Consider the following 16,895-nt stretch of genomic DNA (forward strand, 5'->3'; position numbering starts at 1 on the left):
TTCTTTCTTTTTGAGGTAGGGTCTCACTCTAGCTCAGGCTGACCTGGAATTCACTATGGGAGTTGCAAGATGGCCTTGAACTCACGGCGATCCCCCTACCTCTGCCTCCTGAGTGCTGGGATTAAAGGCGTGCGCCACCATGCCTGGCGTTCTCTGCTTCTTTATCTGCTATGATGTGAGCAGTCTCTACCACACACTTGCATCACCAAGAGCTAAGCTGTTCTGACATACCATCCCCACTAGATGCACTGGACCCTCGGAAACCGTGAGCCAAGATAAATCTTTCCTGACTTAAGTCATTTCTGTCAGGCATTGTGGTAACAGAGACACAAGAGTGACTAATATATACATCACAATTCTTGATACTTTTGCACTAAAATAAGAGAAGATTAAACCATGTGAAATAAAAGCTAATAGACCTGAGAGGACAAAAGGCAAGTTTACAAAGTTCAGCATCTCCCAAGTATTAATAACATACATAGAAAATCTATAAAGAACAGAGAAAACTTGAAAAACACAATAAATTCTGTAAATCAAACCATTTATATATTTATAGAGCACTCCACCCAACAACATGATACACATTCTTTTCAAGTGAATACGTATAAGACATTGTTCTAGGATGAAACAAACCTCCGTGAATTGGAATCACTTCAATACACACAAAGTATGTTCTCAGACTATCACGGAATTAAATTAAGGAAAAGCATAAAGACGCCTGGAAACCCTCCCCCCATCAAGTATTTGGAAACTAACACACATGAAATTGAAAAAGGATTTGACCCAAATGACTATGGAAATAAAATATTGAAATATGATGGTGAATAATATTTGGAGGAAATATACAGGAAGGTTTCAAATCAGCATTGTTAACTTTCACCTTGAAAAATTAGGGACATTAAAGCTGGGCGTGGTGGCGCACGCCTTTAATCCTAGCACTCGGGATGCAGAGGTAGGAGGATCGCCGTGAGTTCGAGGCCACCCTGAGAATACAGAGGGAATTCTAGGTCAGCCTGGGCTACAGTGAAACCCTACCTCAAAACAAGAAAGAAAGTAGGTAAATTAAGACTGGGCATGGTTGTACACTGTTGTATCCCACCACTGAGGATCCTGGGGCAAGTGGATGAGTAGGATTCCAGTCTTGGCTGCAAAGTAAAAATGAGGTCCTCTCCCTCTCCTCTCCACCCCTCACACACACACACAGGAAGGAAGGAAGGAAGGAAGGAAGGAAGGAAGGAAGGAAGGAAGGAAGGAAGGGAGGGAGGAATTCTTTTTTTTTTTTTAAATTATTTATTTATTTATTTGAGAGCGACAGACACAGAGAGAAAGACAGATAGAGGAAGAGAGAGAGAATGGGCGCGCCAGGGCTTCCAGCCTCTGCAAACGAACTCCAGACGCGTGCGCCCCCTCGTGCATCTGGCTAACGTGGGACCTGGGGAACCGAGCCTCGAACCGGGGTCCTCAGGCTTCACAGGCAAGCGCTTAACCGCTAAGCCATCTCTCCAGCCCACAGGAGGGAGGAATTCTTACCAACATTCTTGCAGTCCAGTTGGCATTACTAGTAGAAATCACCCAATCAAGAGCAGCTTGTGGGGGTGGGGGTGGGGAAAGGTTTATTATTTTGTCTTACAGGCTCAAGGAGGAAGCTCCATGATGGCAGGGAAAGCAATGACATGAGCAGAGGGTGGACATCACCCTTGGCCAACATCAGGTGGACAACATCAACAGGAGAGTGTGCCAAACACTGGCAAGGGGACACTGGCTACAACACCCATCAGCCCGCCCCCAACAACACACTGCCTCCAGGAGGCGTTAATTCCCAAAATCTCCATCAGTTGGGAACCTAGCATTCAGAACACCTAAATTCATGGGGACACCTGAATCATACTACCACAAACATTTTTGTAAGTCAAATCTAATGACATATAAAAATGTGGATTTCATTCTTGTATGTGAGACTGGTCTATTTGAAAAGTCAACATAATTCACCACTATAAGGACTGGAAAAGAAAAATCGGATGATCCTCTGCATAGATACAGAGCAGTTCCGTATTCTACTATTCATAGTTTTGCCTGCAGCCCACATGCAGGTGGCAAGGGGGGGTATCAGGGGGGTTCTCAGGGAAAGGATCCCCACAGCCTTGGGAGGGACAATAAGCCCTGGGTTTGTGCATCTGAGCGAGCTTTCCCATTACCTGGAGGGCACATCCCAGATATGCTTTGTTTTTTGTTTTTTTTTTTAATTTTTTTTGTTCATTTTTATTTATTTATTTGAGAGTGACAGAGAGAGAGAGAGAGAGAGAGAGGCAGAGAGAGAGAGAGAGAGAATGGGCGCACCAGGGCCTCCGGACACTGCAAACGAACTCCAGACACGTGCTCCCCCTTGTGCATCTGGCTAACGTGGGTTCTGGGGAATGAAGCCTCGAACCTGGGTCCTTAGGCTTCATAGGAAAGCGCTTAACCACTAAGCCATCTCTCCAGCCCGCCAGACATGCTTTGTGTGATGCCCCCCTGTGGGGGTTTGATTCAGGTGTCCCCTATCAACTTAGGGTGTTCTGAATGCTAGGTTCCCAGCTGATGGAGATTCGGGAATTAATGCCTCCTGAAAGTGGTGTATTGTTGGGGGATTTTGGGTATTATAGCCAGCTCCCCCTTGCCAATGTTTGGCACACTCTCCTGTTGCTATTATCCACCTTATGTTGGCCAAGGGGTGATGTCCACCTTCTGCTCATGCCATCATTTCCTCTGCCATCATGGAGCTTCCCCTCGAGTCTGTAAGCCAAAATAAACCTTTTTTTTCCCCCCCAAAGCTGCTCTTGGTTGGGTGATTTCTGCCAGCAATGCAAACCTGACTGCAACACCCCTCCTCCTGCCTGGTCCCCCAGTGCAGACTTCAACATTTGAGACCAGGTTTTCCTGATGAACACATTCCTTAGCCAACCCCCACTTTCCCCGTTATTGGTCCTGACACCTCCTCAATACCGCTTTCACCTCCCTATCCACATGGAATGGGTACATCTCCACTTTTGAGCTTTGTGACGGCAGGTAAATAGTGTCTACCGTTCAACCCCCCCCCCCCCCCGCCATTCAGCTCACCCAATTCACGCAATCGTGCATGGATTACAAAAGCAAGTTCATATCTTAGTTGCTATAATTCTACCTAGTGCCAATAGCCCTTGGCTTTTACTTTCCAATCACTCATGCTTTTTCACATAATAATCTCCTAACGTAAGTGTTTCCACAACATTCTCTAGCCCAAGTTTACTGTTGACACAGCTTCTTCAGTGAGGAGAGGGAGCCTTCTGGCAAGATGATGGGAGAGGCTGTTCTGCATTAAACATCTCAGAAGCACTGTCTGAATTTTTAAATTGGATGCCTGTCATTCTTGGGTAAAATAAAGTTTAAGTCGAAAAGGAAAAGAGGGACGGGAGTGGTGAAAAAACCTTTAATCCCAGCACTTGGGAGGCAGAGGTAGGAGGATCGCCATGAGTTTGAGGCCACCCTGAGACTACATAGTTTATTCCAGGTCAGCCTGGCCAGAGTGAGACCCTACCTTGAAAAAAAAAAGGGTGGGGGGAAATAAGTACTGGAGAGATGGCTTAGTGGTTAAGGTACTCGGTTGCAAAACCTAAAGACCCAGGTTTGATTCCCCAGTCCCCACATAAGCCAGATGCACAAGGTGGTACATGTGTCTAGAGTTCATTTGCAGTGGCTGGAGGCCCTTGTGTACGTATTCTCTCTCTTTCTGTGTGTGTGTGTGTGTGTGTGTGTGTGTGTGTGTGTGTGTGTGTCTATACAACTGCTGCTTTATCTCTCTCTCTCAAATATACATAAAAAATGATTAAAAAATGAAAAGACAGTACTCTTGCTGCCTCCCCATGCCAGGCCTAAAGCAGGCAGCCTGACCCATAGTGATATTCCTTGCCCTGGAGTCAGCTACCAGCCCCCTTCAGTACTATACCACAGGTAGGCAGTGCCAACCAGAGCTCTGTGAAACCGGTTTTCCAGTTCTGATCTTATCCATTGGCTCTGCAAACAGGTCCTGATTTTGCTTGTCTAGCTGTGAACTTCAGGTCTCTCCCAGATCCCAAGCTTTATCCCACCAGCTGCCCACACCACTCCGGAGACTCCTGTGACCGCTGTGTTCTGTGCCAGGCTCCTTCCTGGGCCACACTCAGTCCTTGCCTAACAGAGGAAGGAGACCATGCAGGAGCTGGTTCCTTTAAAGAAATCCCACTGGAGCCAGGCATGATTACGCACGTCTTCAATCCCAGCACTTGGGAGGCAGAAGTAGAAGGATCGCTGTGCGTTCGAGGCCAGCCTGGGACGAGAGTGAGACTCCTGCCTTGAGAGAAACAAAAACAAACAAATAGAAATCCCAAAGGTCCATCCTTGGAGAGAAACTCTGGGAGCAATGGGTGCTTCTCCATGATTTGGAGGTGTCCTGGCCTTCCTGTGGGTGGGAAGTGACCTCACATTAGTCTGCACTTTTTTGTTGTTGTTATTTTTTTTTTTCTCTCAGAGGATTGGTGATGGCTCAGGTCGGGGTGTCGCATGACATCCACCTCCGGTGGAGGGTATGACACAGGGAGTTAGAATGGCAGAGAGTGGCCTCCTGCCCGCCCCTCCCCCATCGGGGAGCGTACTCACTCTTTTTACAAGGCAGTCTCAGAAGCATAGCCATCAGTCATGTCAGCGCAAACGGGCCTCATAAAGTTCAAAATTAAAGCCACTCTGACAGTTTCCTTCCCGTAAAACAAGGAGGTCAGACCAGCTAATCTCTCAGGGTCTTTCCCTCTCTCATGTGCCCTGACTTAATGGCTTTGTCAACAGTATAAAACACTGGCAGGAAACAAGACACTTTCCTGGACAGGTTCTGGGGAAGCAACAGGCATTTCAAAGAGAGTGGATCTGACCGGTTAGAAAGCAGCCCAGGTGAATTTTGCTTCCTGGAGCAGACCGCCTGGAGAGCGAGGGCGCTTGTGAAATGTCTCACCTGCCAGGGTGCCTTCCAGCTGGCTCCTGGTGGCTTCCAGACAGGGAGATAGCTGACTGACAGGGATCTTTCTCCGTAATGTAACAGTGGTTAGTCACGTTTGCCAAGGGCTGGAATAAAATGGAGCCAGGAGCTAGAAACCAGAGGTTCCCACACCTGCATTACGCATCCAGGCTCGGAGAATTCACTTGTTTTGTTATACTGCAAGACCAACTGACTTTAGCTTTGTTTCTCTGTCCTCTGTCACTGTGAAAGACCAGGTCTCTATAGCAATGGGGCATGCGTTGTCTGTCCTTTAGTCCTTTTTTTTTTTTTTTTTTTTTGGTTTTTCGAGGTAGGGTCTCACTCTGACTCTGGCTCAGGCTGACCTGGAATTCACTATGTAGTCTCAGGGTGGCCTTGAACTCTCGGAGATCCTCCTACCTCTGCCTCCCGAGTGCTGGGATTAAAGGTGTGCACCACCACGCCCGGTTTTTATTTATTTATTTATTTATTTTGGTTTTTCGAGGTAGGGTCTCACTCCAGCTCAGGCTGACCTGAAATTCACTATGTAGTCTCAGGGTGGCCTCAAACTCTTGGCGATCCTCCTACCTCTGCCTCCCGAGTTCTGGGATTAAAGGCATGTGCCATCACACCCAGCCTTTAGTCCTTTAAAAAATTTATTTCGCTATTTATTTTTGTTTGAGAGAGAGAGAGAAAGGCAGATAGACAGAGAGAATGCTCATGCCAGGGCCTCTAGCTACCGCAAACAAACAGATGCATGTGCCACCTTGTGCAGCTGGTGCTGGGTCCTTAGGCTTTGCGGGAAAGCACCTTAACCACAAAGCAATCTTCCCAGCACCCTTCGGTTCTTTCTTTCTTTCTTTTTGCAGTGGTAGGACTTGAACTCAGGGCTTTGTCCATGCTAGGCAAGTGCTCTACCACGTAACCACATTCTCGGAGCACCCCCTCAAAACCTTAAGAACAGAATACAGCAAGAATTGCTATTGGTGGACTGGAGGGATGGCTTAGCGGTTAAGGCATTTGCCTGCAAAGCCAAAGGACTCAGGTTCAATTCCCCAAAACCCACGTTAGCCAGATGCAGAAGAGGGAGCAAGCATCAGACGTTTGTTTGCAGTGGCTGGAGGCCCTAGTGAGCCCATTCCCTCTCTCTCTCTCCCTCTTTCTCTGTCAAATAAATAAATTAATTAAAAAGAAGAAAAAGACCGGGCATGGTGGTACACACCTTTAACCCCAGCACTCGGGAGGCAGAGGTAGGAGGATCGCCGTGAGTTCAAGGCTGCCCTGAGAATACATAGTGAATTCCAGTTCAGCCTGGGCTAGAGTGAAACCCTACCTCGAAAAACTAAAAAATTAAAAAAAAAAAAAGAATTGCTATTGGAGCAGGAAAGTCTAAGGGTAGCCTGCCCATCTTCTAGCCATAGAGAAAAGATTCTTGTGGGACTGTGAAGGTGTCTCAGCTGTTAAAAGCACTTGCTTGCAAAGCCTGCCAGCCTGAATTCAATTTCTAAGCCACCCATATAAGCCAGATGCAAAAAGTGATACAAGGGGCCCCCACATATGTGCAAATAAATAAATATACTTTTTTAAAAAGAAAGCAAAATAAATTAAAAAATTTAAGAAGGTCTGAAGAGATTGGTTACTGGTTAAGGCATTTGCTTGTGAAGCCTAAGGACTCAGGTTTGATTCCCCAGTAACCATGTAAACCAGATGCACATGTGTGTGGAGTTCATTTACAGTAGCTAGAGTCCCTGCTATGGCTATTCTCTCTCTCTCTCTCTCTCTCTCAAATAAAAATTAAAATAAATTTTAAAAAAGGAAGAAAAGCAGGCTTAGGAAATGGCTCAGCAGTTGGAGATACTTGTTTGGAAAGCCTGCCAGTCTGGGTTTGATTCCAAACTCATAAAGCTGGATGCACAAAGCAGCAAGAGACTCTGGTTTGCCCATACACTTCCTCCACCTTATCTTCTTCTCTCAAATAAATTTAAAAAATATATTTTTTTTGTTTGCTTTATATTGTTGCTATTTTTTTCAGCCCAGGCTGACCTGGAACTCACTCTACAGTTCCAGGCTAGTCTTGAAGTCACAGTTATCCTTGTATCTCAATCTTCAAGTGCTGAGATTAAAGGCATGTGCCATCGTGCCTGGCTTAATAAGAAAAAAAAAATTGTTTTAATATCTTAGGAGGCATTGCAGTTCTTTTTGTGTTTAATTTTTTTTTTTTTTAATTTTAGGGAGAGAAAGAGAGAGAGGGAGAGAATTGGTGCACCAGGGCCTCAGCCACTGAAATTGAATTCCAGATGCTTGCGCCACCTAGTGGGCATGTGTGACCTTGCTCTTGCCTCACCTTCGTGTGGCTGGCTAATGTGGGATCTGGATAGTTGAACATGGGTTCTTGGGCTTCACAGGCAAGCACCTTAACCACTGAGCCATCTCTCCAGCCCTAATAAGAAATTTTTTTAAAAGTTGCTTGTTCTCAGAAGACAAACATCCCAAATCCATGAAGAATCTCAAGAAGAAATGACAACTGTAAAATCCTAATGAAAAGCCGTATGTGGTGGCATACACCTTTAATCCCAGCGTTCGAGAGGCAGAGGTAGGTGGATCTCCGTGAGTTCAAGGCCACCCTGAGACTACATAGTGAATTCCAGGTCAGCCTGGACTAGAGGGAGACCCTACCTCAAAAACAAAAGTGGGGGAGAAAAAGTCTAATGGAAAAACCTGTGGGCAAGAAATACATTTTTGGAAAAGTTTAAGTTAGGACTAAACTCAGGGCAATTTCTCTGAGAATTAGAGCTGCTGGGATGGGAACAGCCAAGGGATGGATGAGGCAGCCCGGAGAGAAAGTGTGTAGGGAGACAGGACGGGGGTTGGAGGTGTGCTTTTCCGTCATCCTCTCAGGCCCTTGAAGTCTCCGCCTGACTGGGAGAGCCCTACGTTTCTGCACTTGGTTTTCCATTCATCCTTTCCTGGACTCCCCTGCCTGTGCGCTCACACACCGCATGGGGCAACGATCTCACCCAGATGACTGAGATACAGCCCCTGGTTAAAGGGTCCACAGCCTGGCTTGAAGTCTGGGCAGGTGACTGGACAGAGCTGGTGGAGCTCAGTGTGTGCCCATGGTGTGGGCTCAGCACGGTGAGGGGCAGCTGAGCCCACCTGGAGAGGGACACTGAGGAGGGCCAGCCTGGAGGGTACCAGGGGTGTGGTGTTATTCGATGCCCAAGAGGGAACAGGAGAGAAGCAAAGGGCACCATAGGTTTGGGGGTGACTTTCATGAAGGCCCAGAGATCAGAAAGAGTCAATGTCCCAGGATTCAGAAGTGTCCAAGGGGCCCAGCAACCTCAGCTGGTCCCACACGTCATGGGGGGATCAGATTTCTTGGCTTCATTCTTGTGCTTAATGGGCAGTTCTTGTGGAGGCACCTCGTGCTCAGGCTGCCTGTGAGGGAGGATTTCACTGGGTTTGATTGCCTTTAAATATGTGGCTAGGTTGGGCAAGATGTGCTCCATTGAGAAGGGATGTGGGAAAAAAAATTTATTTGTGTGTGTGTGTGTGTTTTTTTTTTAAAGGTAGGGTCTTTCTTTGCCCAGGCTGGCCTGGAATTCACTATGGATTCTCAGGGTGGCCTCAAACTCACAGCAATCCTCCTACCTCTGCCTCCCCAGTGCTGAGATTAAAGGCATGTCCCACTACACCCGACTCTGTAACCTGAAGAAATTATGTGGCGTTGGACAAGGTGGGTTGCTCTGATGGACAAAAATGGGCGCTTAGGAGAACCTGCAGGGCCCCAGAGGCATCTGGAAAGGCAGACAACATAGGTAAGGAGAGCGGTGGACAGAGCACCTGTGACGCATTAGCACCAGAAGACACGCTACAGGCAGGGACTCAGGTCTTCTCACAAGAAGTTCACAGAGGAGGAAAGGGAGGCCCGGAGTTTCCCAAAGACACTTGCCTCAAATGGCTTTGAGAGGTTTTCCCAACCATGCAGAGACTAGGTGGCATCGTCACACCTCTGAGCTTCTCAGCTGACCTTCAGTGCACGTGGAAGCAGCTCCAGGAGAGCCTAAGGGCTCAGGAGAAGCCTGGGTCAGGCAGGGTCCTCACAGGGACGTGGGACAAGGACTGTGTCCTGTTTGAAGCAGGGAGACCCCCAGGGCTGCGGGATCTAGCAGATGCTGTCAGTCATTCATTCAAGAATGGGGCCATCAGAAAGCCAAGCGCCGCATGTTCTCTCTCATATGTGGATCCTAGCTACAGATGACTGGGCTTCTGCGTGAGAATGAAAATACTTAGTAGCAGAGGCCAGTAAGTTAAAAAGGAGACATAAAGGGAAGAGAAGGGAAGGGAGGAGGGTACTTAATAGGTTGATATTATATATATGTAAGTACAATGATTGAGATGGGGAGGTAATATGATGGAGAATGGAATGTCAAAGGGGAAAGTGTCGGGGGGGGGAAGGAGGGAATTACCATGGGATATTTTTTATAATCACGGAAAATGTTAATAAAAATTAAAAAATTTAAAAAAAAAGAAAGAGGCAGAGGTGGGAAGATCACTGAGAGTTCGAGGCCACCCTGAGGCTACATAGTGAATTTCAGGTCAGTCTGAGTGAGAGTGAAATCCTACCTCAAAAAACAAACAAACAAAAATTCGTTCTGTCCAAAACTGTCTTTCTATAATTGATTTATTTCCATTGAGACTTAAACAATATTCACTCACTGTGTGTGTTCAAAAAAAAAAAGAATGGGGCCGGAGAGACGGCTCAGCCAGTAAGGTGCTCTCTGGTGCAAAGCATGAGTTCTGAGGTAAATGCCAGACGTGGTGGTGAGGGCCTGCAACCCCGGTGCTGGGGAGGCAGAGACAAGAGGACCTTTGGGGCTCACTGGCTAGCCAAGTCAGAGCTGGCTCAGCGAGAGACCCTGTCTCAGAGAACAAGACGGAGAGCCATTGAGGAAGATCCTAACATCAACCTGGAGCCTCCACGCACACACTTATGGCAACATGCACATAAACATGCATGCACAGCATACCACCATAGACATGTCACAACAACCACCAAGGGAGAGATTCTGTGTCACAAAACTGCGCAAATAAGAACTAAGGGGCAGGAGCTGTGACCTTGGGAAATTAACATTTTGGTTGGAAGATCGATACTGAGCCAGATAAAGATGCTGACTCTGCAGTAAGCTGGATGGTGATAAGGGCTAGACGAGAAATAAAATAAAATAAAACCAAAATGATGAAATGGGGATTTTCAAAAGTCACCACAGTCATAGATTTCGATGTGATGTGCAGGAAAGTGGCACCCGAGTAAAGACCTGAAAGAAGGGAAGGAGTGGGTATGGAGAGATGGCTTAGTGGTTAAGTGCTCACCTGGAAAGCCTAAGGACTGTGGTTCGAGGCTCGATTCTGGAGTTCGCTTGAAGTGGCTGGAGGCCCTAACGCACCCATTCTCTTTCTATCTATCTGCTTCTTTATCTCTCTGTCTGTCGCTCTGAAATAAATAACACTAAACAACAAAAAATATTGTCTAAACAAAGAAGGGAAGGATGGGGTCACGAGGGCATCCGAGGGGCAAACATTTCTGGCAGAGGGAATAGCAAGGCAAAGGGACAGGCGACGAGCGTGGGCCTGGAGCATGTGAGACAAGGCAGAGAGCTTGTGTCATTGCAGTGGGGTGAAAAAAAACAAAACCAAACAACTAGCTAGGAAGAGATAGCTATCAACGAGGCCTTGTGGGCCATCACAGAGACTTTGATTTCTCCCTCTACACAGATCTGGAAGACTGAGCAGAGACTGACGTCATCCCAGATTCCCCGGGCACAAGGGCAAAGCAAACAGGAGAATGAGGCGACACCCTCAATAGCCCAGGCGAGAGATGCTGGGATCAGTGGGCATGTCGAGAAGCAGCTGGATGTCCGTATAGATGGGACGCTGAACCAACAGGATCAGCTGACAGCGAGACGTGGGAGGTGAGAGACCGTTGGAGCCTGAGGACCTGGAAAGGGAGAGGAAGAAGAACAAATTGACGAGGAAAACCAGGCCTATTTGGTTCAACTTGAAGCCAAGATGTAGGAGGACCAGGAAGATAGGACAATCCCACAGAGGTCAAGGGCAGGAAGAATGTGTCTAATGCCACAAGAAGCTTAGGGAAAGATGTGCACAGAAAGGTCATGGGCATTTGAAATGGTCATGAGATCACAGAATAGGGCCACAGTGTGCCTGGTGGATTTCTACCCAGTTCTACAACTCTCTCCTCTTGTCTCCCTCTCTCCCTTCCTCCCTTCCTCTCCCTCGTGCCTCCTCTCTGAGCATGTGTTTGAAACAGGATCTCACTATGTAGCAGGCTAACCTTGAACTCACTATCTTCCTGCCTTGGCCTCAAATTGCTGGGATTACAGATGAGCATCATCATGCTGGTTATGCATGGGGCTCTTCTGCCTAATTTCTTCTTCTTTTTTATTTCTTTGTTTTTTTTTTTTTTTTTCAAGGTCAGGTCTCACTCTAGCCTAGGCTGACCTAAACTCATTCTAGTTTCAGACTGGCCTCAAAGAACTTATGGCAGTCCTCCTACCTTGGCCTCCCAAGTGCTGGGATTAAAGGTACATGCCACTATACCTGGTTTCCTTTTTTAAAAGAATATTTTTTTTTATTTATTTGCAAGACGAGACAGAAGGGGCTGAAGATACAGCTTAGCAGTTAAGGCATTTGCCTGTGAAACCTAAGAACGCATCTTCAAATCTCCAGGTCCCATGTAAGCCAGATGCAGTGGCGCAAGCATGCAATGTCACACATGCACACAAGGGGGCGCACGTGTCTGGAGTTCATTTGCAGTGGCTGGTGTGCCCATTCTGTCTGTCTTCCTAGCTACCTCTCTCTCTCTCAAAATAAAAAGGAAGAAAAGGCAGGTGGGGGGGGGGAGAGAAAGAGAAACAGGCATGTCAGGACCTCCTACCACTGCCAATAAACTCTAGACACATTTACCAGACTATACATCTGGCTTGGCATGGGTACTTGGGAACTGAACCCAGGCTCTTAGGCTTTGTGAAAAAGCGCCTTAACCACTGAGCTATCTCTTCAGCACGTTTCTTTTTTCTATTGTCCTTTTCAGCAACCTTCAGCTCCATGCTGACCTGTGCCTATCTATTCTGATCATGACTTCAAATCCTGTTTAATTTAATAATCATTCCACGGTTCTCTTGGCAACCAGAGGGAGGGGTACCCTGTCCTCTGTGTTATTTTTATATTCATCTTTATGGGACATTTTATTTTATTTTGCTGCTAAAAATATCCCATTATCCCATGCCTTTCTGGAAGGGAGGGGTGAGTGGAATGGAAATTTTATTTCAGCATCTCGCTTGGAAATCCACTCAGTGGAGCCAGCGTTTCTACCTACCGTGCGTTTGAGCACTGCCTCCCCATGCATGCCCATCGTTGGATGTCTTTGCTAACATGTTCCAGCCCAGGCCCTTCCTGTCTAGTGAAAGGAAAACAGGCACTCCCACCCACCCTTTTTACAAACTCCCTCTGGATGGCCTGGCCAGCTTCCATTCCAATAGATGGCATGAAAATGCGTTCACAGGGCACAGACAGGCTCAACATGTGTTTCTGTGGGTCTTCATGGTGTTCTTTGTCCTGAAAGAGCCCGGCCAAATCCCAGAAGGGGAATTCCCACCAGGGTAATGTTCTGGATTTGACAGAGACACCCAAATCCGACTTCCATGAATGGGCCCATTGAACTAGGGAGACACATTTTCCCCTCACTGCTTCCATAAGCTCTGTCCTTTGATTTAAAAAGGGAAAAAAAAAAAAAAAAAAAGCAAGCCATTACTGGGTGAAATAAGACTGACAATCGGCGTTTCCATAAGTCCAAATGTTACTGAGTTATGACTGTTGGGCAAGTCCAAGGTTGACTTCAAAGTGGTTAGGTTCATGTATCTCAAGATATTTGAGCAACTGTTTAAAGAAAAATTAACTTTGACCCAGCCTGAACTAAGATAACAAGTTCTGAAAGGCAAAAGTCAGCCAGTCATGTGTCCACTGTAAAAGGCAGTGGAGGTGGGAAAAGGGGAAAGGGAGCTGGGCAAGGCACCCTTAGGTAACCCAGAAGGTGGACTGGGGAGGAGGAGCGAGTTCTCTGCTGCCCTGGGCGCTGCTGGCTCCAGGAGAGTCACTGCGGCGATTTGAATTAGGTGACAATTAGGGCAGTTTGGGAAGTGGAGCCTTGGCCTTGCTGGAGGAGGTGTGTCACTGGGCATTGGGCCGTGAGGTTCATTAACCACCAATTTGCAGGTGTGTTAGTTGGCTCACTCTCCTGTCCCTGTTGTCCACCTGCTGTGGCAGAGGTGACGTCCAGCCTCTGCTCTCACCATGCTGTCCCCTGCCATCGTGGAGCCTCCCCTCCAGAGGGTAGGCCAGAGTAAATAAATACCTTCCTCCCGCAGGTTGCTTTTGGTTGGGTGCTTTGCGCTGGCGACCGGAAGGCAGCTACAACAGCCACGTAATTGGCTCTCTAGGGAGAAAGATGGGAGTCCTCTCCAGGCTGAGGGTGGCCGTGCTGCTCAGGGCGGGCCTAGGCACAAGTGACAGAGGGATGGCAGGTAGACAGTAGTTGACACTCTATGTCACACGGTGCTGCGGTTTGAAGGGGAAATGTCCCGCACAGGCTCCTGCATTTGCACACTTTCGCCCCCAGCTGGCGCGCTGCTTTGGGAGGTTAGGGAACCTTTGGAACACGAGGCCTGCTTGGTGCATGTAAAGCCCCTGGGAGTGGGCCTGGAGGGTAACAGCAGAGCCCTGTTTCCAAACCTCTTTCCCCGGGCCACCAAGATGGGAGGAGCCTCTGCCACAGACTCCAGACTCCGGCCACCATCACCTACTCCATGACTTCCCTGCCATGAAACTGTGTGTCAAAAAAAAAAAAAAAAAAATTTTTTTTTCCTAGTCAGGCATGGTGGCGCACACCGTTAATACCAGCACTCAGGAAGCAGAGGGAGGAGGATCGCTGTGAATTTGAGGCCACCCTGAGACTATATGGTGAATTCCAGGTCAGCCTGGGCTAGAGTGAAACCCTACCTCTCTGAACCAAGAAAGAAAAAAAAAAATGAAAAATTTAATTAAAAAAAAATTCAGCAGGGTGTGGTGGTATGTGCCTAATCCCAGCACTTGGGAGGCAGAGGTAGAAAGATTGCCATGAGTGCAAGGCTACCCTGAGACTACATAGGCCAGCCTGGGCTAGAGAAAGACCCAGTCCACCTTCTGGGTTACCTAAGGGTGCCTTGCCCCCCTCCCTCTCCCCTTTTCCCACCTCCACTGCCTTTTACAGTGGACACATGGCTGACTTACTTTTGCCTTTCAGAACTTGTTATCCTAGTTCAGGCTGGATCAAAGTTAACTTTTCTTTAAATTTTTCTTTAAATTACTTTAGTCTGGCATTTTGACACAGACATGATAAAAATATCTAAAGCAGGTGGGCTGAGTTTAAAGCCCATTTCTGTGAAATGCCATGGTACAGGGTAGCAGTGGGAGAAAGAGTGCGGCTGGGGTTCTGTTCTGTTTGGCCAACTTCAAGCCCTAGCATCTTTTTTTAATTTTTTTTTTTTTTCAAGGAAGGGTCGCACTCTAGCCCAGGCTGACCTGGAACTCATTCTATCGATTCAGGCTGGCCTCAAGCTCACAGCGACCCTCCCACCTCTGCCTCCTGAGTGCTAGGATTAAGGATAGGTGCCACCACACCTGGTGAGACCTAGAATTTTGATGGGGGTCCTCTTAGGAAACAATCTATACCAATATTTGGAAGAATACGTGATCCTGGGACTTCAGGAAGATAGCAAAGTGTTTGTTCATACTTGAACCCGTGCCTTGTAAGTGGGAACTTTCTCTGCTATCACTGCAGGGTTACTATAACCTCAATCATATACATCTGCACAGCAGAAGGTCATGTGGCTGCCTGAGGCTGCTGTTCGTAGGAAGGTCATGTGGCTTGACATGTGGAGACTTGGCCAGTAAACTGGATTTGAAACTTTCCATCAATAATCAGGCTCGCTCCCTGTGCCTACACGGTTTGTGCATGCAAAGTGGTTCGTGTTGAACAACTCCTTCCCTTCTGGGAGTCTGGAATGGGGTTGCCTGTGAGATAAAAGGTGCCCATGTGACCAGCCTCTGGGGCAGCCCCACCGCTTAATGCTGAGCTTCCACAGTAGACAATGCTCCACATGGGCAGGTAGACTTCCTCGCTGCAGATGTTAAGCCTGTCCTTCGGGAATCCCGCCAGGAAACGAGTCTTGGGAGCTTGCCCCTGGTTATCCCTGATGTCTCCCCGTACGCCCTTTCCCTTTGCCAAGATCGCTCTGTGCCCTGCCACTGGGATTGGTCTTAGCATGTGAAATGCTGTGCAAATCACTAAACATGGGGTGGCCTTGTGAAGTCCCAACACAACTAAGCCACCCAGGCTGTGGAGGAGGGCTCCAACATTGAACTCCAGTCTCCCCTTCACTATGGCATTTGTGGTCTCTGCTCAGGTAGGGTTAAAGAGGTTGCTGGTGTGGGCTTGTGTAGCCGTGGGCCCTGCCCTTGGTGCGCCTGTGCTGGGTTCCAGCTCTTAATGTCCTTCTCTGGCCCGGGCCTACACCCCTGGCTCACAACCTTCTCAGTGTTGCCAGACCAGAGACAAAGGAGTGCTCTGATCTAGCAATGGATGGTGCCGGGGACTCCATTGCTGGGTTTCGAAAAGTTTGTATGTGTGTGCATGATATGTGTTCATGTGTACATGAGTGCTTATGTGTGTATAGGTGCATGCATGTGTACACGGTACACATGAATATGTTCTGTGTGCGTGTGTGTGTTCGCACAAGCACATGTGGAAGCCAGCATCAACATCAGCTGTCTCTCTCTAGCTCTGTCCCCCCCTGTTTAACTCAGCTGGGTCTTTCATTTGTCTAATCAGCTAGCCAGCTTACCCTGTGAATCCCCTGTTGCCACCTCCCATGTATAGCAATTATAGGTACACCCCAGGACACCCCACACTTCCGTGTGTGCGGGGGAACCAAACTCAGGTCCTAATGCTTTCACAGCAAGCCTTTTCCCCAGTCCCTTGCTAGCTTGTTTTATTTTTCATTTTACCACTTGAAAGAGGGGGCTGTGAAGAGCTGAGGCGTAGAGGTTTGGCTCAGGATGGACACCCTCAGCTGGGAAGGGGGTGTCTTCTGCCTTTGCAATTTTTTTTTTCTTTTCTAGTTTTTTGAGGTAGGGTCTCACTCTAGTCCAGCCTAATCCTGAAATTCACTATGTAGTCTCAGGGTGGCCTTGAACTCTTAGTGATCCTCCTACCTCTGCCTCCAGAGTGCTGGGATCAAACATGTGTACCACCATGTCTGGCTTTTCTTTTCTTTTTTAGACACCAAGCTGGCCTGCTTCAACTTGGTTTTCATGCACTGAAAGCAATAAACTAATGCAGAGTTTTATTTGGCCTATGACCAAAGTAAGGTCCATAACCTGATGCATTGGTTATGCGTCCAACGAGCTACCAGATGAAGGTTTAGGGGGCACCTGTCACGCATGCTATGGTCCTCAAGTGCAGCCATCAGCTGGTGGGTAGAAGAGCTTTGAAATCTGCTGTTCTTTCTGAACCGCTCCATGGAGAAAGGCAAACTTTAGCTTGTATGTGCTGGCCAAGGTCTTAGAAGACATCTTGCCATGTAATCAATTCTGGGTTCATAGGTAACTACTGAGATGTAGAGGGGTCTGGGCAGACTGGCACCATTCCGCCACTCTCAGCACCTTCTGCGGACATCACTGGGAAGATGAGATGGGCACAAGCAGCCCAGGGGATGTTCTTAGAAGTCCGTAGATGTGGCCTTCGGTTCTGAGTGCAGACTTTCTACATTTCCTTCTCTTC

Source organism: Jaculus jaculus, chromosome 10 (genome assembly GCF_020740685.1).
Source record: "Jaculus jaculus isolate mJacJac1 chromosome 10, mJacJac1.mat.Y.cur, whole genome shotgun sequence".
Classification (NCBI taxonomy): domain Eukaryota; kingdom Metazoa; phylum Chordata; class Mammalia; order Rodentia; family Dipodidae; genus Jaculus; species Jaculus jaculus.